This window comes from Haplochromis burtoni, unplaced genomic scaffold, assembly GCF_018398535.1.
Source record: "Haplochromis burtoni strain Fernald_Lab_line unplaced genomic scaffold, NCSU_Asbu1 Contig_73, whole genome shotgun sequence".
NCBI lineage: Eukaryota > Metazoa > Chordata > Actinopteri > Cichliformes > Cichlidae > Haplochromis > Haplochromis burtoni.
The window spans coordinates 1,481,170-1,504,231 of NW_024582434.1; the positions used below are offsets into that span (position 1 = coordinate 1,481,170).

The 23,062-nt window shown below is 41.3% G+C and overlaps 1 protein-coding gene across 2 annotated transcripts in view; it reads right to left on the minus strand.

The window, feature by feature from the left end:
* The window catches only part of spata5 (spermatogenesis associated 5), a 109,920-nt gene that overhangs the window by 29,991 nt on the left and 56,867 nt on the right, over positions 1–23,062 (minus strand). The gene's annotated exons all lie outside the window — the stretch shown is intronic.

Genomic DNA, 23,062 nt, shown 5'->3' on the forward strand with positions numbered 1-23,062 from the left:
AAATGATCCAAAAGAAGACTTAGACAAAAAAAAACTTTGAAGAAAGAAATCATGTTTTCATAAACATCAGTACCAGCATCACCAGCTTCACACTTAATACCACGATCATAGTTATTTCCACCTCCATCATCTCTATCGCCCCGATCATCCACAACCTCATGAGTCCCTGCAACGGAAGAGATAGCTTCTCCCACAACGACCTGTTTGCAACTGCACTCTATGCTTAAAAACAAAAGGCTTTATACTCCTTTATAAGTGTGCATGCACGAGCTCACAAAAACTCACACACAGAGAATTGAATGCTCACATATGCTGCCACTTGCAGATACTTAACAAAGAGAAAAACATAAACAGGCACGTTGCTGAGTGACAGACTCGACTCAGCCAGATCAGTTTCCACTTCCGTGAAATCTAAACATTAGCTTGTTTACCCTGATCCTGAGCTGAGGCTGGGCCTGGGTGAGAGAGCCGAGTGTGTGTCTCTACCTCTTAGTGTGTGAGTGTAGGTCCACAAAAGACAAGAAACAGGGGGACGTGCTATCAGAGACAATACCTCAAAGGTGGAGGAAGACGGAGAATAAAACAAAACAAAACAAAAGAACAAAAACAGTATACAGCTATTCCCTCTAATATTATGTAAGCCATGATGTCTATTACACAGCTGTCAGGGGAGAGCAAACTGTAGAGTAAAAGCTGTGCTGATAGGGTTGGTTAGAAACTTTATTAGGTATGCTTTGCTATTACTGGACTTCACCTCCTTTTGCCATCACAACTGCCTTAAGTCTTCATGGAAAACAACGAGGTGCCGGAAACGTTCCACAGAGATTTTGGTCCATATCGAAATGAGAGCATCACAGAGTTGCTGCAGATTTGTTGGCTGCACATGCACAATGATCTCCCGTTCCACCGCAACCCAAAAATGCTCTATTGGATCGCGATCTGGTGACTGTGGAGGGGATTTGAGTGCAATTAACTCATAGTCACGCTGAAGAAACATGTTTAACACGTTTTGGCTTTGTGACATGCTGTGATGTGCTGCTGGAAGCAGCCATCAGAGGATGGATACACTGTGGTCATACAGAAAGGGAAATAGCCAGCAACAACACTTAGGTAGGCTGTGGAATTTACATGATGCTCAGTTGCACCACCAATAGCAGCCTGAACCACTGATACAAGGCAGGATGGATGGATGGATGGATGTTTGCCATGGCAAGGTCCCTACAATACAAATGTTACAGCAGAAATCAAGACTCATCAGACCAGGAAACTGTTCTAATCTTTACCACTTTTGGCAAGTCTATGTAGCAGTCTGGGCATTCTCCTCTGACCTCTGGGATCAGCAAGGCATCTTCGTCCATATAACTCAATGGATATTTACTCTTTTTTGGACCATTTAGAATTTAGAGATAAAGTCAACCCCTCAGTACTCCTCACATCAATCCAGAAGATTTCTTGCTTTGCGGTAGAGTGCATTATCCTGCAGAAAGAGGCCACAGCCATCAGGGAATATCATTTTCATGAGAGGGTGTACATGGTCCAGAGTAATGCTTAAGTAGGTGGTTCACGTCAAAGTAACATCCACATGGATGGGAGCACCCAAGGTTTCCCAGCAGAACATTGCCCAAAGCATTACACTGCCTCCAGTGGCTTCTCTTTGTCCCATAGTGCAACCTGGTCCCAGGTGTTCCCCAAGTAAGTGACCAACACACACCCTGCCAGCCACGTGATGTAAAAGAAAACGTGATTCGTCAGACCAAGCCACCTTCTTCTGTTGCTCCGTTGTCCAGTTCTGATGATCACAGGCCCATTTTGGCAGACCACACTTCACTCCCCACATACATCAGTGAGCCTTAGACGCCCATGACCTGTCGCTGGTTTCTCATTGTTTCTTCACTTTTAATAGATACTGACCATTGCAAACTGGGAACACGGCTGCAGGAGATGCTCTAACCCAGTTTTCAAGGTATCACAACTGGACCCTTGTCAAACTCGCTCAAATCCTTATGTTTGCCTATTTTTTCTGCTTGTAACACATAAACTTTGAGGACAAAAAGTTTACTTGCTCCCACTGAATCCCACTCGCTAACAGGCGAGTGGTAAAGAGATAATCAGTGTTATTCACCTCACCTGTCAGTGGCCATAACGTTATGCCTGATTTGTGTAGTATAGATATATTACAACGAAAGAAATATCCTCTGACAAGCATATTAGAAGCTCTTGCACAAAACTTCTTTACAAAGTGTTAATCTGGGCTGATCTACAGAAGTAACTTGCTGGTTTTCAAGCAAAGTCAACAGTTAGTTGATTCATTATAGGTGAACTGAGATGATGGGCCTTCTAAGCCTAGGCAACTATGAAGAGGTTAATATTATAACAAAGTTTAGATCCAACCTAAAACTCACGCTGAAAGAGTTTTATTATGAATTTATATTATATTATTATTATACGCAATTTTATTACTTAAACTGCATGTTTAATAGTTTTAGCTATAGAAAACCCAATTTTGCTGAGTTTCTGTTTATCACTACATTTCCTACAAAGTACAGTAAACAAACAAACCAAAAAATATAATGACTACAAAATGCTTAATGCTGTTTCCTTCAAAAAAGTACCAGTTCCTTTATAACATATTTGTGTAGTGTTTTTCAGGGTACTCTTGCTTGTTCCAAGCATGAACTTTACTACAGCGTCTTACTTTTATCAGATTAAGATGAAGGCCTTTCTTGTGGGCATCAGTTCTTCTTGTTGCTCAGCAAGCGCCTCTCTGAATAACACTAGGAGCTTCCCTGATGACACCGTATGGAGGATAATCTAAATATTCAACGTGTCTGAAACCTGTGCACAGTACAGTAAAATATTTATTTAAGGTAACACTTGAATAGACCACCTTGATGGCACCATTATGAGAACTTATTATCGAACTGCAAACCTTCCATATACATAACTTCATATGTATGAAGGTAATAATAATAAAAAATAGAAGAAAAAGAATCCTTTATTGCCTTTATGTGTTCACATATAACGAAATTTTGTTTGATATCTATATAAATACATACATACACACAACCAACACTATAAAACATTTGAATGCACACTATTCACATGTGCAGGTGTGCAGAATAAAAATGTGCAGAAAGGCACAGATAGAATTTAGATGAATTTCATAGCTCTGGGGAAGAAGCTGCCTCTCAGTCTGGTGGTGCGTGTTTGTATGTTCCTGTACAGCTTTGGAGAAGGAAGCGGTATATGCAGTCCATTGCCAGGGGAGGTGGGGTCGGCAGCGATACGTCTAGTCTTCTTCTGGATCCATCCAGTGTATAATGAGTCCAGATGTGGGAGTGGACTTCCCACAATCCCCTGTGCTGTTTTCAGAAAGTTCTCCCAGCCAAGTTCTTTCTGTCTTGTGGTGTGCAGCTGCCGTCATACTAAGACAGAGGATGCTTTCCATTATGGCTCTGAAGAAATTCACAACCAGCAAAACAGAGTCTGGTCGGTTTTAGCTTCCTGTGGAAAAAGAGCTTTTGTTGGGCTTTTTTCACCAGGTGCAATGTGCTGAGCAACCAGGTCAGGTCAGATGTTATGTGGAGACCCAAGAACTTGATGCTGTCCAGATGCTCTACTGCCTCCCTGTGTATGAGGACAGGAGCGTTTCCTTTCTTCTTGGATGTCCTGCTATCCACAATGAGCTCCTTGGTCTTGTTGGTGTTCAGGATGCACCACTGTGTGAGGTGTTGGATCTCCTCTCTATAATGAGTCTCATCATTGTCTGATATGAGACCCACCACGGTGGTATCATCCACAAACTCCACAACTGTTAATGAAGTGAGTGGCAGAACAATCATGAGTAAAGAGAGTAAATATAGTCGGGCTGAGCACACAGCCCTGTGGAGTGCCTGTGTTCAGGATCAGTGTGGAAGATGTCCAGCTCCCCACTCGCACCACCCAAGGCCTGTCGGAGAGGAAATCCCTGATCCGGTGGTAAAGTGATGTCGACAGGCCCAGGTTATTAAGCTTCAGAGCCAGCTTATCCGGGATCACTGTGTTGAAATCCAAGCTGAAGTCAACAAATAGCATCCTAAGATAAGAGTTTGGATGTTTGAGGTTGGTCAGGGCTGACTGCAGTGCTGTTGAGACAGCATCTTCTGTTGAACAGTTCCACCTGCATGCAAACTGATGGCTGTCCAGACCAACAGGGATGATGTTGTTGATGTGCTTCAGAACGTGCTTCATAATTACTGTTGTCAGGGCGATGGGGTGGTAATCGTTGAGGCAAGAGAGAGCTGATCTTTTTGGTACAAGCTCAATGATAGAGGATGTTAGGGAGACGCACGATAATGTTTGCAGCTGTGCAGCAGGACTTGTTTATGTATAGCGCTAAATCTCCGCCTTTGCATTTAGCTAAAGCTGCAGTCCCATCTGCTCAAACAGAGAGTACCTCTCTCCTCCACCGGGATGTTGTTATCCCGCCAGGTCTCTGCAACAATCGCCACACAGCTGTCCATCCTGCATGAGATGATCCTTAGCCGAAACTTGTCTGTTTTCTTGGCGAATGACTGAGCATTAGCGAGGAAGAGACTGGGAAAAGCCAGTCTGTGTGGGTTAGCATGTGGCTGAATGCGCAGGCTGCTCCTCTTACTCCATTTTTGTTTGTGATGTCTCCTCCGTCTCTTAGGCCCCAAATGGGGGATTGCCGGTACATTTTCCCAGTGTCCCACAATTCAGGCCTTCCATACTGTATTAATGCTGTCTACAACACCACATTTAAAATCCATGATTTTCTGTCATAACTTATTTGCATCACTAAGCAACATACTGGCATACGGTCTTCTAGTTTGGCATGTCTTTAAAGGAAAAAAAAAAGTTTGTGGATGAATTTTTTTTTTGTTTTTTTTCTTCTTAGAGAGGCTCACCTCTACTCATAGAATTACAGTCGGTTACCAATACTTAATTTTACGTCGAGCCTGGCAATCATCAATCTGTTTCAGAAGGGCAGACAAGAGTAAAACTAGGGTGTTATTTACAGATGGCAGAAAGAGGTGGTGTAGTAACGTATAATATGAAAAAAATATTTTAAACATAAAAGCCTGTTAACATAATTTAATAGACCCTTAAAACAAATATGAACGTGTATGAGTTTAATTTGGTCACTTTGATGTTATATTTATATCATTTTCTGCTAGATTTGGATTCTTTGCAGTGACAAATAGCTATATATTTGCCTTAAATATATAATTTTAAAAATCTCATTAAGTTAGCCAATTCCCCTGAAAATGATGTGGCTTTCCTAAAGTTATTTATAGCATTTGAGTACAGTTGAACCACATCCTGCTTTTATGTACTACTGCAATATGCACAATAAGAGCTGTGCGCTAAATCTAATCTACAACATCAGGGCAATTAGCCACCTACTGCAGGAGATAACAAGACAGGGAAAGGGGGAGGGAGGGAGAAAAAAATCCCCCACCCAGCATGTGAAAACCTGTGTCAGATTTCACCACAGACAAGGTCACCCGCTCTTGGTCTTGCCTCAATGCCCTGGCTTGGTAACCAGATCCCATGCAGGATGGCGACAAACCTGTTTCTGTTATAGGAGAGGTGCCCACTTGGCTGATTATGTTTGCAAAAACTTTACACTTTTATTTTTTTCCGCCTTGTTTTTCTTTACACCCAACCTTCAATTTACCTGTACAGGGATCTGAGGAGTTGAGCATAACTTTGTACAGCTGTGAACACCCCGGGAACACTTTACACACACTTGTGGATACAAACACCAAAAAGAAGAGAAAGAAAGAAAAATCTTGTTTTAATTCTAGAGCCAAAGCATCATCATCGGTGTTATGCTACACAGCCAAGTTAACACTTGGTATGTTTGTAATTGTGCTGCCTATGAAACTGCACTGTAATCCCTTCCAGCTGCCTCCCTCACTCACCCATCCACCTTCCTCTTCCCCTCCTCTTCCCTTTCAGAGAAACTGTAGCTGAGTATGTTTTCCATGGGCCCTGGTGGATTCATCCTGTTGACAGCGCCAAGCCTTTTATGCATCGAAAACACAGTATTCCCTTTCAGGTGAAGAGACGATGGAAGGGAGAAGGGGAGCTGGGTTGTGGGAGGTAGTGGTGGTGGGGGGAAGCCAAGGACGGTCCCTACAACAGACCTCAAACTTCAAAATCTTGGTCCTCATCTCTTCACAAAAAGAGAGTGAGAGACAGACAGTGAGAAGGGAGGGGGGTGAGGGATCAAGACAAGAAGAAGGGGAGGCAGGAGAGGAGGAGGGAGGGTAGAAAAAAAAACAACGGCACAAAGGAGTGCGTAATTAAGACAGGAAATGGGAGAAGAGAGGAGGGCTCTGGGGGCTTTCAGAAAGAGGCTGGCTGGGGTCGCTTTTCCAGAGAACGGAGGAGTGGGGCTGATACCCGAGCCGTCTGAATGGAAATCAGATAATCTGTTAACACAAGGCATGGCCCAGATCCTGCCTGCAGACTGACATGGATAGGCCAGTTCCTGTTCCAATCCGCTGCTGTGGCACAAAGTGTTGCCAAGGCAACCAGCTGTTCCAGCCAAACTTTGCTTTCTCTCCGAGCCGGCGGCAAAAACGACAGGTGGGGCTACAAGGCTAGTAGAAGCAGCTCTGAGGTGCTTGTGAAAACATAAAGCTGGTTCAGTGGTGAGAAGACACGGTGGTAGGAATTTAACACCGGTCACCATGCACAAGAAATTCTGCTGCAGTGACCCACCCCTCCAAAAAAAAAAGAGAGAAAAAAATAAGTTGACGGACATTGTGTTGGGCAGGTGAAGCATCGGGCAAAATAAAGATATTACATTTCTTGCCCGGCTGGTGGAATTTCACTTTGTACCACAGAAAAGAAGGAGAAAAAGAAAAAAGCACCAGAAATAAAATTCTAATTTGCCTTATTGTATTCTGATATTTTTCTACTTATTGTGTGGATGTGGTATTGACCATAATCTGACTGATCTGTGTAAATTCATTACAGGTTATGCATCATAAAAATGAATTGTTTCTGCTCCCAGTTTCATTTATTCATTTGAGACATAATGCCAACTCGATTTTTGGTGCCAAAGAATACTAAATCTCATATTACTCCACATAATGGGTAACACAGAGCAAAGTTTTTTATGGAATCGTCAGATGGGTGCTCAGTACGAGTAACTGCATTGAGCTGAGATTTGAAAATTATTACTAGGACAGAAAAAACCTCTGACCATTCAAACCTACTGAAAAAGCACGTTGACTTAATGCTGCTCTGATCAGTGCAGGCTGCTATCGCTGTCAACTAGCCAAATTGTCCCATCTGGTTAAAAGATTACATTTTGAGCACGTCTTTTGCTCCTAATTCAAACACATTCTACACTTACACAGCCCGAAACACTACAGACAACTCCTCAGCCAAATTCAACAGTCTCCCTTTTCCACACTTTCCTAAATAGAAAAGTTTACAACTTCATGCTCATTTACATTTTTGTGTGCTTTGTCACAGTATCGTTTGCTGCTGCTCTGAAAAAGGGCCAAAACCAACTGATCTACCAAACAGTGGTGTTGGTCCCAATGAGGTGTTAGGATCAGACTCTCCCAGCAGCACTATAAAAGTGTTATTTACAATGATTTGTACAACTTTATAGATTCCCCTGAAGGTGAATAGGAGGCCAAGGCTCTAAATCAAAGCCGGTTAAAGATAGCTATTTCAACCTTTTTTCAATCTGAACCAAGCTCATATTTTAGTGTGGCGACTTAACAACAAGAAGGAACAAATCTCAGGCAATAAAGCCCTACCGCTAGACTTGCGTTGTTTCCCCAGACTTCTCTTTGATTATCAAATATCTGAGCAGAAGGAGATGAAGGGGGGAAAAAAACGAAGAAAATACACCTCCTACAGGACCTCCACCTCTGCCCCCACTTCAAGAGCAAGGCGGTGCGACATGCAGTGGCGTACCACAGCTCAAACTTCCCCTTCCTCTTGAGGGGAAGCCATTTTATTGTGTTCCACTGAGATAATTGCCAATCCCTTAAATGAAAGGGTTTTCTCAGTCCTCTGGTAATTACTAGATACGCAGCAAGAGTCTGGTGAAGGAGGGGGGAGGTAGAAAAAAAGAGAGAGAAGAAAACATGACAGGCAGGTATTAAAATTCAATGGGTGGGGCAGGAAGGAAGTCGAGAGAGGGATGTGTTGAAACAGAGAGAATGAGGGAGGGCTAGAGGGAGGGAGGCTTGTTGTGCTGCTGTAGCCTCCGTTTTGGGGTTGAGGAAGGACATGTTTATGGTCTGAGGGTTGGGCCTATTTTTTTTGATCCGGCAGTGCAATCCTGTGCCAAGTGCCAAAGACACATCTGCTTCTGGGCAATCTCTTGCCATAGTAAGGTGATTTATGTGGTGATCGCTGACCTCTTTTCCTAAATCACTGATCTTTTTTTTTTTTTTTCTCAGAGCTTCTCATCAAATTCAGAGCAGCTGAGTTGAGCTGAATAACTCATTCAGACAGCACAAATTACACACTGCACTTCCTCTTCAGTGTGTTGAGGAATGTCTCTTAGCGATGATGGAGAGATTGAAAACCAAAGCAAAGCGTAACTGCACATGTAGTCGTACACCTCAAAGGTTTCTGGATATACTGGCAACGAACGGAGATGTGAATCACGCCAGCTAAACACACAGGGCATCTGAATAATTGTGGGGTGCAGTCATTGGAATTACACAGTTATTAATTATTGCTCTTATACCGTACGTTGGAAAATAGAGCCAAACTTTGGTTTCTCCTTAGTGCAGAGCAACAACAAAGACACAAATGTTGATTGTAGGATAAACTTAAAATAGAAAACAGCTTTGTGATAAATTACTTCATTCATTGGCATGCTAGCATGTATTTTTTTGTAAAAGTCAGTTTTCCAACATCAAAAAAGGTCTTTATAAAATGTTATAAAGATGTAGTTTAATTGTCCATGCATATATTTGACAAAACAAAAGTTCTAAAAATGCGAAAATCGCATTTGCAATTTAAGAATCACTTTGAATAGAACAATGGTATAGACGACTTGCTGTCAAAAGCAGTCAGTTGCTCCGCAGCTCTACTCCAATGCATGTTCTACAAATTTAGGAACTTACAGCATTACATTAGCATGCATTATAGCCTAAGTTTATAGTCACATCTTGCAGACAGAGACAATCTGCTAAGTGCACATGAGCCATTGTGCAATTCCTAAAATCCTGTGGTGAAGTTGTCCTGTAGTGCAGACAGGTATGCCTACTTATCAAATGATCTATTTACATGCCAGCCGGTATCATTTACACACTTTTCCCCTATGGTCCTGACTCTAGAGAATGAACGTTCAGAAGCCCGGAGAGGCCCCAGGCTTGTCAAAGACTCTCCTGTTGAGGTTCTGCTGGCCTGGTGGAAAAAGGTGTGCTCTTAGCTTGTTATGCGACACGGAGGGGAGACAGGCCAAAGGAAGGTGAGGAGGTATAGGGTGGGGGGTCAAGGCGTACAACAATGACCCCTCTCAAGGCAGGAGGGCCCATCAGTTAAGTGTGTTTTTCTGCAATTTGAGAAAGTGGAATCTGGTCAAATTGGTGTCCTCTTGAGTTCCGACTGCTTAAGTTATGTGAGTGGGGGATGGGGGCTGACAGGATAGGGATAAGCCAAGGTCGCGTATGAGAAGGATGGTAGTGCCTTAGTTGATAGTTTTAGCCCTTCCAAATGCAGAGAGAAAGCCACAGTAGAGCTAAAGAGTGTCATACAAGGTCTAACTGGCCATCTCTATGGCAACGACTGGGTGGGGAGTGGGGTGAGATCTTCCATTTATGGATGAGATTGGATGTTGGAAATGGATACTGGAGGGACAGGTCAGCACCGTGAGCCAAATAACACACTGATGACACAAGCTCACCAGGCTGAGGCAGCTTAAGCATCTTTCAGTGGAGCAAAGCGATTTGATAGGGGGGGTTTATGCAGAGGGTCAAGGGACATCAGGGCATCACAACCATAAATATACCCCTAAATGAAAACCAAGATGGTGGTGACTTATAGCAAATTAGTCTAAATTAGTTTTCTACAGAAGTTCTTTGCACCTGTGAAAAGATCTTTTTCCTAATATATATTTTCACTTATATTTCCTTTCTTTCTTATATCCTTTGAAAATAATTAATAGAAGACAGTGTGATAAGATACAGTGGAGGGCAATGTTATGGAGTTTTCCTTGAGTTGACTTGATAAAGATTAAAAGCAACAGTAATCCAGAGGGATAACAAATATGGTTACATCGTTCCCTTGACTCACTGAGTAAAGACAGAATCTCCACCCAGTTACACGTTACATTTATGCAAAATAATTGCCACAGTTCAAATAAAAGTATCAGATCTAATACTGCCTGTTGAATGGTAGAATATGCTTTTCAAGCCTCATAAAATAATTAAAAAGGCTTCAAAGGGCACCATAAAAAGGTTGAGAGCTGTTATAATGAAAGGAAAATTAGATCAAGAGATAAATACAGCTTTTGTATCAGGCTTTAAATATCTTAATATTACATCACAAAAGTTGAGAATATTAGCTTGGGAGTTTATGGGGATTGACTTGCTTCTTTTTTATGATACTGTAAACAGAAAAATGTGTATGATATCCAGCCCTAGTACTGTGCTTGTACTGTCGTAAGGACAAGGGCTTAAGTGTAGCCAGTCCTAATATACTCTAGGAGACAAAAATATTTACTTTGTGTACTACTAGCAACTCTTGAGAAATGATGTATAACTGTCTTTCTAGGTTTAAGTGGGTCGGTCACCTGATGATGAAAACAATCAATCACACAAAGCTGCCCCATCGACACGAGGCATTTAGATATCTCAAAGCAATAACTGCATTATGTACAGTCCTTTTTTTTTTTATTTAGCCAACTTAGCAACACCCTGTTTGCAGAGACATACATCCTTCCTTTTACAAGGGGATATAATTTTACAATCTCCTGACCTTGGGTACACGGAGTGAAACACAACACCGCCCACCGGTCTATTTCTGTATTTGTCTTACAGTAAGCTGCCTGTAATTGAATCATGCTCTCCAGGACTATGAAACATGAATGGTGCTGTAGACACATTAAGACTTAGCTACAGTGGTTAAGAATAAAGTATAATCTTATGCTACCATGTGACTTGACATGTTTGCTTTCTCTTCACTTTGTTTTCATACCTTCAAATAAAAGGGTTTATGTGCAAAATTAGGTTCTTTAGCACTGGAAAGCAACTGATCCATAATGAGATGATGCCTTGAGATATTCTTTTCACCCATTTCACAAATAGGCTCTTGGAAGTTGGCTTTTTATTCTCTTAATCCTAAAAGATACCTATATGGAAATCTCTAATAGCAAAACAAGCACACTGCATGGTTAAGATCATCATGGTATATTTCTCATGACTCATATCTGTATGCCCTGTCTTTTGACAGATTATACCCAAGGGGTATTCATTGGAAGAAAAGAGACACGCAAAATGTGAGGACACAAATATCAGTAGAGGTCAGCTGTGTTTCTAACTGATGTGAAAGAATGTGAATGTGAATAAAGGACAAAAAAACTTCCCAACCGATTCCTGTCAATCTGTTCGTAAGAAATCTGTAAATTAACCACACCTTTAGTTGTGTAACAACTCCGGATCTGGGTGATTCCCTTTGGCAAGAAAAAACAACCCTCAGTTTCTAAAGATAGATAAACTGGTCTATTCGCATCCTGTCAGCTGCTTAATCTCCACACAAATAAACCACAAACTGAAAGTCACTGGCCTTCCAGTAACGAATCTCTGTTCCTACTAATTTGTCATAAGTGTGAATTACTATTTCCAGGCATTATTCCTAACTTAGTTATCACTTTCATTTCACTTGTCTTATCACAAAGTGGGAATGATAATAGGTTAACGGCAAATAAATGTAAACTAACAGTCCGTGTGTTATGTTATTATTCGTCATGTGTGCATGACAGTTAATAGAATTCCTCAAGAATCTATGAAGGTTACTGGGGAACTGGGACATTCATCCAGTTTGTTCATAAGTGAACAATTCGTTGTGGAATCAAGGTGAATATCAAAGTATAGTCAACAGACGTCAGAAACTTCCCCAGCAAGCTGGCCTCCGGGTACTATTTTGGAGACCTTTAAAAAACCCCACACTGGAAAATTCACTTCCCTGTTACTGCAACTATCGTGCATGAGTGCTACAAGACTGCACAAAGGCTGGTGAGAACAGAGGGACAGTGCATCAATTACTATAAAATTAGAAGTTATTTGGTGCCTGCCATCTGTTTGCAATTTTAAGTAAAATCTATTCTAGGGGGCAAAAGTCCTCTGAGATAAGCATCTTTGGGGAAAAACTCTCTCAGATGAGGGTCCCCAGTCTAATTTGTATCCATTAGCTATATTTATGTCTTCTGTAGTGTAGTTAAGTGTTTGTGTAAAACCTGTTGGTAATAGCATTTACAGTAATGCATATATCTTGAACCGACTTAACTTGGGGGGTCTTGAGGATTTGAAGGACTGAAAAACAGTTCTATCGCATATTCGTTGTGCATTCAGGTTTAGCAGGCTGTTGCAGTCCGGGTTGTGATTAGGGCTTTGATAAGTCATTGTTGATGGACTGTGGAAAAGCGTTTTATCACTGGAGCATAATAGCGTGCATAAAAGGCATGAACCTGTGCTGAATAAATAAGAGGCAGCACACACCCACAGAAAGACAAATGTGTGTGCCCGCAAGCACATGCACGCACATATACACCTCATCTTTGCAGCGCCTTTCCTGCAGATTATCTCTGTGAAAGAATGGCGGGATCTATGGGTCTTTCCCTCCTCCCTGCCTACCCCACCCTCTCTCCCACACACACACACACAACACACCCACACACCACCACACATCACACAAAGGCTAACTAAATAGTTTTTCTCCTCTCTTCCTCTTTCCAGTTCTATGTTTTCTCTGCAATATTCCTTCTTGTGGCATCTCTCCGTTTCTCTCTCATGCTGAGGCAGGGTGAGAATCACAAAGGACACCTGGCAAACAGGATGTGGTCCTCCTCTCATTGTCCACAACCCTCCGACCCCCCCCCCGTTGACTCCCTTTTGAAAGAGGCACTCGCAAGAATGGCAAACAAGGCTTTCAGCAGGAGGAGGAAGGAGGAAGAGGAGGAGGAGGTATACCCCACTACCTTCACCACCACTCACTCCCTTCATCCCTCTCCTCCCTCCCCAGCTCGCCTTTCACACGCCAGGAAGTGCTATTCAGACCAGGAGCTGCATGTACATGTTCCTCTCAACCAGTAACACCTCACTTCTTTCTCTTTCTCTGTGAGTGCACACACGTGTGTGTGTGTGTGTGTGTGTGTGTGTGTGCACAAGTAAGTTTCTATGACTTGAACAAGAGAAGAATGAGAGAAATAGATAAGACAAAGGAAAAAAGGAGAAATGTAGAAGCAACTACCAGTCAATCAAATTTTTGTACAGATTTAAGTGTCTTGTTGTGAGAGTTCAGATTATGTTTCAAAACCTATATGATCCATGTAAAAACTTCCAAATGTTCAACTTACAAAGAATATACATCTTGTCCTCATCTTGATCAACACAAGCAGAGGCAAGAAAACTTTCCACTGAGATAAATTCAATTTAAAAGCAACACAAAGGACTGAATTATGAGGCTTTCACGTCTATCTTTGCTGCAGCCTGACACTTTAATGGCTCAACAAACACTACTATCAGTCTGGGAGAGTGCCTTTATATATATCTTAATACGATGGCCATGCACACTTTTTACATTTTTAAAACACTGCTTTGTATTTAACTTTAGTTTGACACTTAAGGATTAACCACATGCTCTTCAGGGTCATGCAAATATTATATTAAACTCATGCTAAACACCAGCTCTTGCTTATATTTTGGGTTGGACCTGATGTTTTAGTTTTTTCAATCACAGAAAACCTTATTGGTTTCGGTGTTTGAGTGATATGTTGTTATGGTTTTCAGCCAACGTGGTGATAAAACATGAGAGGCCCTTTGGCCTGCATACAAAGCCCTCATTGTAAAAAAACGAACATGCTGAAGCTAATATGAGTTTTTACATAACAGTGATAATGACGAGCAATGTAACATGACATTTGCCCATCTGCTAAAGGTTTCACATAAAAGATATTTTGTCTAACATAAAAAAAAAACAAAAAACATGCACACATGTTAAAACAGTGCACGAACCAATTTGTATTTATCATATCTCAAATACATCACCTTATGACCCATGCAGGACAAAGAAAACTAATAGCTGAAATTTTAAAATCCACGGGATAATTTCGCTTTTGATCAACTGAATATTTCTGCAGTATAAACTTGCCATCAGTGGGAAATCAGAGCCTGGGATACAAAAGATGTCAAAGTTGTCTTTACATTCATTTGCCTCTGTAGACAACAAGCTATTGACCAGATGTGGTCACCGTTTTAAAAATGGCAACACCTGGCTTACAACAGAGTGTAAACACACAGCTATCGTCAGAATACACTTGGCGAACCTTAAAAGATAATTCACACAGGAACTTATGAGGATGTGGCAGGAAAATTTGTTATCATAGAAAGTTTTCAAAACCAGGATATTAGATCACAGTGTTGTACAGCTCACTAGGCTCAATCAATTGGTTTTACATATGAAAACAAGTCAAATTAGTTACATCAAATTTCACTGGTTTGACAAATCTTGCCTACTTTCTCACCTTTTTACACCGGGTCAGTTACTTTTCAAAGTGGTGCTTGACCATTTTGTAAAATTGGAAAATAAATGTCTAGATATCAGGGTGTGATGATTTCTGCAATCCAGCACAGCCTGTTTGAAGAATAATAGGCGCTTAAGGCCTTGGATTTTTGGCCTCCTGTTTGGACAAAACACGTTTTTGCTTCCGTGAAGGATGATGGATACTATGAACACATTGCAACAATTTCTGTTGTAATGTGTTAAATCTTGTAATGACATGCCAGTGAAATCTGGCACACAAAGGTTTTTACTTTTAGTGCATGTGTTCTTTAAACTATACATTTTTTGTGGGGTGTGAAAGGCCCCATTATTAAAATTAGCCATTCAGTCCTGCATGACAAGTTCTCCCTGCTGAATGTGCCTGCTCTCACCTGCACCTGGATCACTGACTTCCTGTCTGACAGGAGTCAGCATGTGAGACTGGGCACGTATGTCTCACACTTTCAGTCCATCAGCACAAGTTCTCCTCAAGGCTATGTACTCTCTCTCGCTTTTCTCCATGTATACTAACGGCTGCACCTTAAGTCACCAAACGTGGCACAATTAACACTGCACAATGGATTCATCATTCAAGGATTTTCCCCCCCAATTATTGTACCAGTGTTTGCACCATGACACAAAGACAAATTCTTTGTTTGTGTAAAAACTGTGCAATAAATGCAATTCTGAGTAGGCTACTAACATTTTCAATAAAGTCACGAGAAACCACAAAAAATATGACTCCTTTCATGGTAACGTCACAGAGCTCCCAAAAGAATGACACAAAACTGTCAGGAAGGCGAGCCCTCAGCCTTTTCTCCTGTCCTACCATCTTTTATAAAATCATGATAAAAGGAAAGAAGAGGGAGAAAATAAAGCTGGGAAGAGAAAAAAGCCTTTGTTCATGTTGTTTGCAAAGGAAAGAATTAGAGGTTAAACATCAGTAGGCAAGTGAGCCGTTCTTAATGAGCTCCTTTCACGTTTTAGTGCAGGTACCAGTATGTTATAGCTTTTAGTTTTAAAAAAATGGAAAAGAAAAAGTTGTTTTCACACATTTCCCGCTCCCTGTTCTTAACAGTCAGGGGGAAATGTGTGGGAAGTCTTTGTTAGGGTCAGGATGTTGTTATGAATCAATCACCCACCTTCTCCAACTACAGATATTAAAGCTATCACAGTGAACCATCAGCAGCAGACAGCCTGCATATATTTGGGTAGAGGGGCATGCAGGTGAGGGAGTGTGGTCTGTGTATTATATTGGATGGTGGGGGTATGCAAGCCTTTTCATAACTGAACAAGTCAAAGCAATCGGCTAATTAAATCTACTACAAACTAGAAGAACTACGTAAAGAAATAGTCATGTGAAAAAGAACTTTTTCACAGGGCTCTGTGGGTTCCTGTGAAAAACTTGCCTATTTATTGCTTTTATTGGAATTAAAAGGGTATGTAATAGCCAGGCGCTGCTAATCAAATACAGCAGATTAACCGATAATCAGCAAATACAACCATCGCTATTAAAATTATAACTTTTGGCACTTTCTGCTCAGGCTCTACTTTTAGAGTCCTCTTATCTCCCCAGCCACTTTTAATAAACTGAATTCAGAGAAAATCTGTTCAAATGTAGCAACTATATATCGAAAGTACTTGGCCACCCCTGTAACCTTCTTCAGTGACATGCAAATCAAGAAATCTTCATCATAACTTTTCTTTTGTGAGGCTAGCTTCACATCACCAGAAATTATTAGAAAATACTTGAGAGCTATGTGTTTCACTTACACGAGTGCAAGCTTGCTTCAGGAAGATTGTGACAGCTTTACTACACTGTCAAGTATTTATAACCTACAACCTTTTTAAAGCCCCTAACCCAGGGCCCAGTCTGCCTCTCTCTGTCTGAGGCCCTCACCAGAGCAGGCCCCTACTGTACTGTAACTCTACAGTAATTCGGGCTCTGTAAATCTCTCAGTGACTACAATCTGTGTGTGTATAAGGCTCCAACTGCTGCTATGACAACAGATGACCCATCACAGTCTTAAGAGCGGCTGTTTGCCTGTCAAATTTAATCCTGGCTCAAAGTTCGACTAGAGGTGGTTTTTTACTGTCACAGAAAAAGAACAGAAAAAAAAAAAAGAACGGTCATTTCAGGGATGGAAAGTGGTGCATACCATAAATAGTTTGACTTTCACAGCTAGAAATCCCATTTTCAGTGGGAGGCATGTCTTTTTTTCTTTTTTGGTCTGTGTGCGGAAATGACTATTTATGTACCAAACACTGTGATGTGTAATTTGGGAGATCTTGTTTCAAGCCTTGTGTCTTGCAATTTAGATAATATACTACTTACGGTCTTATATCCTGTGGGTTGTTTGGTTTTATTGACACCCCCAAACACACCATTTTTCTTTTTAAACCCTCCTTAGTTCATTCTCTGAAAACCACAAGTCTCTGGTATCTCCATCTAACAAATCTCTGGTGTTCATGACAGCATAGTGAAGATTTATATGCAGTATCTTCACTTTTGTTCAATTTTAGCATCTCCGTTTACACTGACCATGCACAAGAAACTGTTTCTTCAGCAGCATATCTTCTGTATGATTACTTAATTCAATGTGCTGCTATGTGCTGTTTAAGACATTTTCTCCTTTATCTGTGCAGCAGATTTCAAGTTAAGTTTTTTCAGCCACCTACATCCACACAAAGGTCTCAGAGCAAAATAACGTATTACTTTTTTTTAATGTTGTTTTACGACAGAAACTCTTCAGTCAAAGGTGTGCACTGTGTAAAAAGTAGCATGCAAACAGTTTTTCCAGTTATCTTCTCCAGCTATCATCTCTATGCTTCTCAGCGGGACTGCTAACAATAATTTATGCACACTGACAGCCATATGGTATACTGCTCTAAACCTCCCCAACACAGAGCCACCAACCAAGGGAGAATAAGAAAAAAGGAAAGACAGGGCCTCCTTCCTGCTATCTCAATGAGAATTCAAACATTTCAGACACGCTGGCAATCGCTCCCATATCAGTATTAAATCCCTGATTGAAATGTTTCCTTTGAAAACTGAAAGTGGTCTCTGCATCTATAATTTGACCATACATCTATAATTTGTCCATATCGAGTAACATTTGTTTATCCAGCCATGGACCAACTGTGTTTGGGCACATACGGACAGTAATTGCACTGTTGGTTATGCGACTGATTCGGGGATATGAAGCAGCATGTGCTGCCACAGATGGAGGTGGAATGAAGGGTACATATTTGCCACTTGAAATAACTATAATATAGCAAGTGGGGGGTTATGTGGTGAAAAGAAAAACTGTACTATATGATTCTGGATGGCTTGTGTAGATCTGACCACATTTCAAAGTGAGACTATTACATATACAGAGCTTTAGCCTCAACTTAAATCTCCTAAAACCCATAAGAGTAACCTGCCAAGGATCTATCTGATTTTGTTATCCTGACAGACTTTTTGCAGCACACAGCTTTGTGTGTGCTGCAAGAAATCTCCTTATTAAGTCACTTCTTTTCTATACTGAAGAGATGTTAGAAGAGATGATAGCAATATCTCAATGCACTTAGGCATGTAGACATGGTCAACATGATTTGCTAAGATTTCAAGTAGCCAGTTCTCTTGTTGAAAATACATTATTAATGTAAAAGTTCAGAAGAACTGGCCAGACTGCTTTGAGCTGATATGAAGGCCACTCAAAAAACTGTTTGTTACAACCAAGGTACGCAAAGAGCATCTCTGAATGCACAGCACACCGATCCTTGACGCATATGGGCTACATATGAAGACCACACCAGGTGCCACTCATGCCAACTAAGAACAGGAACCTGGGGCTACAATTCACAGGCTCACCGAATGTGGACAGTACACGTACCCCTGGTCTGATAATTCTCAATTTCTGCTTCAGAATTTGAAGTAAACATCACAATAGTATAAATCAATCTCTCCTTGAAATAATAGTTTAGGCTCTTGGTGTTAGTGTAATAGGATGGGGGATATTTTTTTGGCACACTCTGTTCCACTTAGAACCAACTAAGCACAGATATTTCTTAGCAAAACAGGTTCTCAAAGTAGTTTCCTCATTCCATTGAGGGCTTAATTATTGGTAAACCCGGACTAGTTCAAATTGTTTCTTGTAAATACCACTGGTGTTACTTTGTGCTATCAAATAAACAGACCATCAAGACATCATGGATCAAACAGAAATTCCAATACGCTATGATGTATCAGACCATGGAAATAAAGGTTGTTGGATAGCTAGGTATCTGAAAGACCAGTCTTGATTTACAAAAAAAAATAATAGGAAAGAATTGTTGGCAGCTTACTTGCTTTACTGAAAGCAACAGTGGAGAACACACAATGGGTGGCCTGTCTTTGGGTGCTAGCAAGCGAAGCCTTCAAACCAGACAGACGACACAACACCTCCAGCATGCGTGCAAAGATTTCAGCTGCTAAAAACTATAGTGACAGAAGGTTTGATAACCCCTGGTGAAGAATCCTAAAGACAGAAAACATTGATGACTTAGTTTCAATCAAGGCTTTATTTACTTGTGTGTCATGTACTACCATTTAATGAGTCCTGCACACTTAGGTTAGTTACAGTGTCACAGTGTTTAAGGTCATTTAATTAAATCTTGCACTCTTACTCTACATGAGAGTTTTTTCATATTGGGGCGACCTGTGCTACCAGTTGAGTTTTCACATTCAGATTCAAGCAGATTCAATGACTGCAAGCTTGGGGTCACAGGAGTGCCATATGTCAAACTAAGTGCTTCCTGAGGTTAGCCAGGTGCATACACAAAGTCAGTGTCAACTTTAAATCATGTTACTAAATGCCATAATGCATTCCATTTGAATGTAAGAAGAGAAAGAGTGACTATAAACTCAAAGAAATTAGCACCACATAGATTATTAAGTCATTTACTTAATTCTCTTAACCAGTCGCGTAACATAGCCCGAAAACATGCAATTCAATTGAATCCCTTGTTTGTTATTTTTCGATCTTGTTGATGACATTATACTTAAGTGGCAAACACCAAAAGCAGCTTGAAACACAAATATATTTCACAACTATTTGGTGAAAGCAAGCATTACAGGAAAAACCTATCAGGAATTTAATATTGGTATATGCGGTTTGGTTTGATCTTTACATGCCTAATTGGAAGTGTTATTTACAAATCAAGATTCCCTGTCCCGAGGCTACAGTGGAGGCAGTTTGCACAAGTCAATCAGCAGATTGCTTAAACAGCATACTGCGCCACTTGAGGCAAATATACCAAGAACAGCTTGCTCAAAATGGAATACATAATTTATAACACATGTGTTATAAATTGTATGCTTTCCATGTAAATTTTAACAGATACTATCCAACTTATCTACTCTGCTTTATCTTAAACATTGTCTAAATCCACATTATTACAGCTTACCATATATGGTCCTACAGTATTCATGGAACTGCATATAAAAGATTAACATAAACAGAGCACTCTGGCCATCGCCAGTCTGGTTTCTTGAAACTGCTAAACATGCTAAATGCCACTATGAAACATGAGTTTGCACACATATGGTAATCACAAAGACTCCCCCAGAGCATATTTTGCTTTATGTTCTACTTAACTATCAATGTGACTATAATTTACCAAATAAACAGCATGCCGCATTAAATATGACTTTAAACTAGTGACTGAGTTCATAAATATATTAGAGAACTATTACCAATCTTCATGAATTTAGTTAGCAGTAGGAGAACTTTTCTATGTAATTCTATATAGTCACTCTTCCATTAAATAGTATTGCCCAGTTTATTTGTAGAAAGAAATAGAAGTGAGTTTCACAGCCAAAGTGCAAAGTGCATCATAATTTTTTATCTTGCCAGGGAATTTTAATAATTCACATCTTCCTCTCGCACCCCCTCCCCTCTAATCTCATCTATCCAATTCCCATCCTCTTTGATGGTAGTACACTGGCATAGACACAGGGGGTGGGAGTTGCTGTGCAGTTGGAGGGCCTGGTCTTGGAGCCCATAGAGACCTAATTGGTGCCCCCACCCACCGTCACCACCAATACTACTAACCCCCAGAAAACCCCATCCCCTCCTCCCCATCTCTTCTATGGTGTTTATCCACTAATTGGGCCACTTCCTGAGACAGAGGCCAAACAGGGAAGAGAGGAATGCATGGCAAAAGGCCACTCAGACAAGCTAGCGTCAGGGTTGGGGGGGTGGGGGTGGGATGGAGTGAAGAGGGGAGAGTACGGAGATATATAGGCGCAAAAGACAGCCTAAAACGGACTCTCTCTCTCTTTTCTTTTACTTGGAGGAAGGTGGAAGCACACACCCCTGTTTATGACATAACATTTCATACTCCACATGAGCACTTCCTGGCACAACAGCTCAGTAGCTAACAGTTAATAGTGAGTGCTGGCTGCATGCAAGCCTTTGTATTGCGACTTCCACCCTGCACTCTCACTACTGAACAGTGGGACTGATGGGGGGGAGAAGCACATAAGTCACTAGACTGACAAATGGGATGGTTCATGCTTGTTTTTATCCAGGTTGACCATCTATGTGCTTGGTTCTGTTTGATGTACGAGCCCTTTGAAGTTGGCCTGCAGAGTCTATTGGTGTTTTCCTGGGGTTAGAAGTTGAGCCCCTGCAGCATTTAGGTCTTTTCAGCCCAGTTAAGGGATGCCAGATGAGTATCCCCCCCAGTCCCATGACACCGCTTTCTATATGCTATATGTGAAGTGTTACCCGGGCCACCAGGGTGTTCTCCATTTATCAGAAAACGTGGAAGAAAACCAGAAAGGCTGCATTTCCTCAAAAAGTGGAGAAGGCCGTCTGCTTCAAACGCAGGTGGCCTGAAAACAGGTTTTAATTCTTTACAAAGTCTCCCTCCGATACGTTACCATCAGCTCTTCTGGAGTTACCAAGTTATACTAATTATACCAAAATAAGCAACGACCTAGTCTTTATGAAAATCACTAATGTAGTTTGAACCTCGTTTCAAATATTCTGTAATTCAACAACAGGCGGAGCATGAATATGCATCTCCGTGTCTGAAGATTGGGACAGTCAAAGGTATCTTTCTGACTCGTGCTGTCGCAGCATGCTGTTTTATGTCACAAAACCATGAAACCACCAAGCCACAGTAAAATGTTACATTTGTTCTTTGCATAAAAAAAGTACAATGTCGTCATCTAATGCCATCGATACTTACAATCAGATAGTTCTGAGAAGAGTGATCAGAGTGAATTTAAAGACCTGGTGATAGCACGTAGGCTAAAAAAGGTCATATGGTGGCCATTTAAACAGGGAAGACTGAAATGCAGCTGGACTGGTGAGAATGACTCTGAATAAACACTCCAGACTCATCAAGAGGAGGGGAGGAGGTGGAGGTAGGGAGGGAGGCAGGGGGCCAGACACAAACCTCTTCCTGTTGTCCTAAATAGCTACAATCAAGGGAGTGTTATCTCCCCCCAAACTTCCTGCCCTATCAGCTCATGGGGACTCTGAGAACAGGGAGAGCCAGCTGGTCATAGAGCAAACATGGTGTTACATCACTGGAGGCCACTGACAAGAGACTGAATAGTGATGAAAGATGCATATTTCGGTTGCAGGCTTATCAGACATTTCTAATGACATTTTCCTAAGGCCAGAGGATCTTTAAATTCCAAGAGGATTTCAGCAAATACCGTACAGTTCTCAGAGTAGAAGGAAAAAGCTGCATTAACTACATTAAAACATTCATTTGAGCATGGATTTCTATTAAATTAAACACGTTTACCAGTGAAAATTAGAGACATAAAGTAGAGTTGCTTGTGTCACTACAACATAGACCAATTTGTTTAAAAAGTACATTCATATTCTGTACAGGGATATCAAACATTTTAAAAAAATCAGAGTGGGAGGTAGAAAAAGAGAAGCCATTATGAGCACAACTGCAGGAGGTGTGTGACGTTTGGCTGCTATCCTTAGTCTATTGGCAGATGTGATCCAGTCTGCAGGTGGCGTGCAACAGCCCCGGTATTGGCCAATGGCACTCCAAAACAGGATGTCTGAAACTCCCCAGGCTTGGGACTTCCTCTCCCGGAGCGCCACGGCCTAGAGTTCAGCCAGCTCCCAGCTCAGAGGAACGCATTACAGATCTGGCACGTGAAACAGTCTGCTGCTCACAACTCAACTCAACCTCACCCCCCTCCCTTTCTCTGGCCCAATCCCCTCTCTAACAATTTTAAACTACAGAAATAGTCCCCCTGGTGCTTTTCCAGAGGAAAGAGCTCTTTTTCTATTTGCTCAGTTTGCGTCAG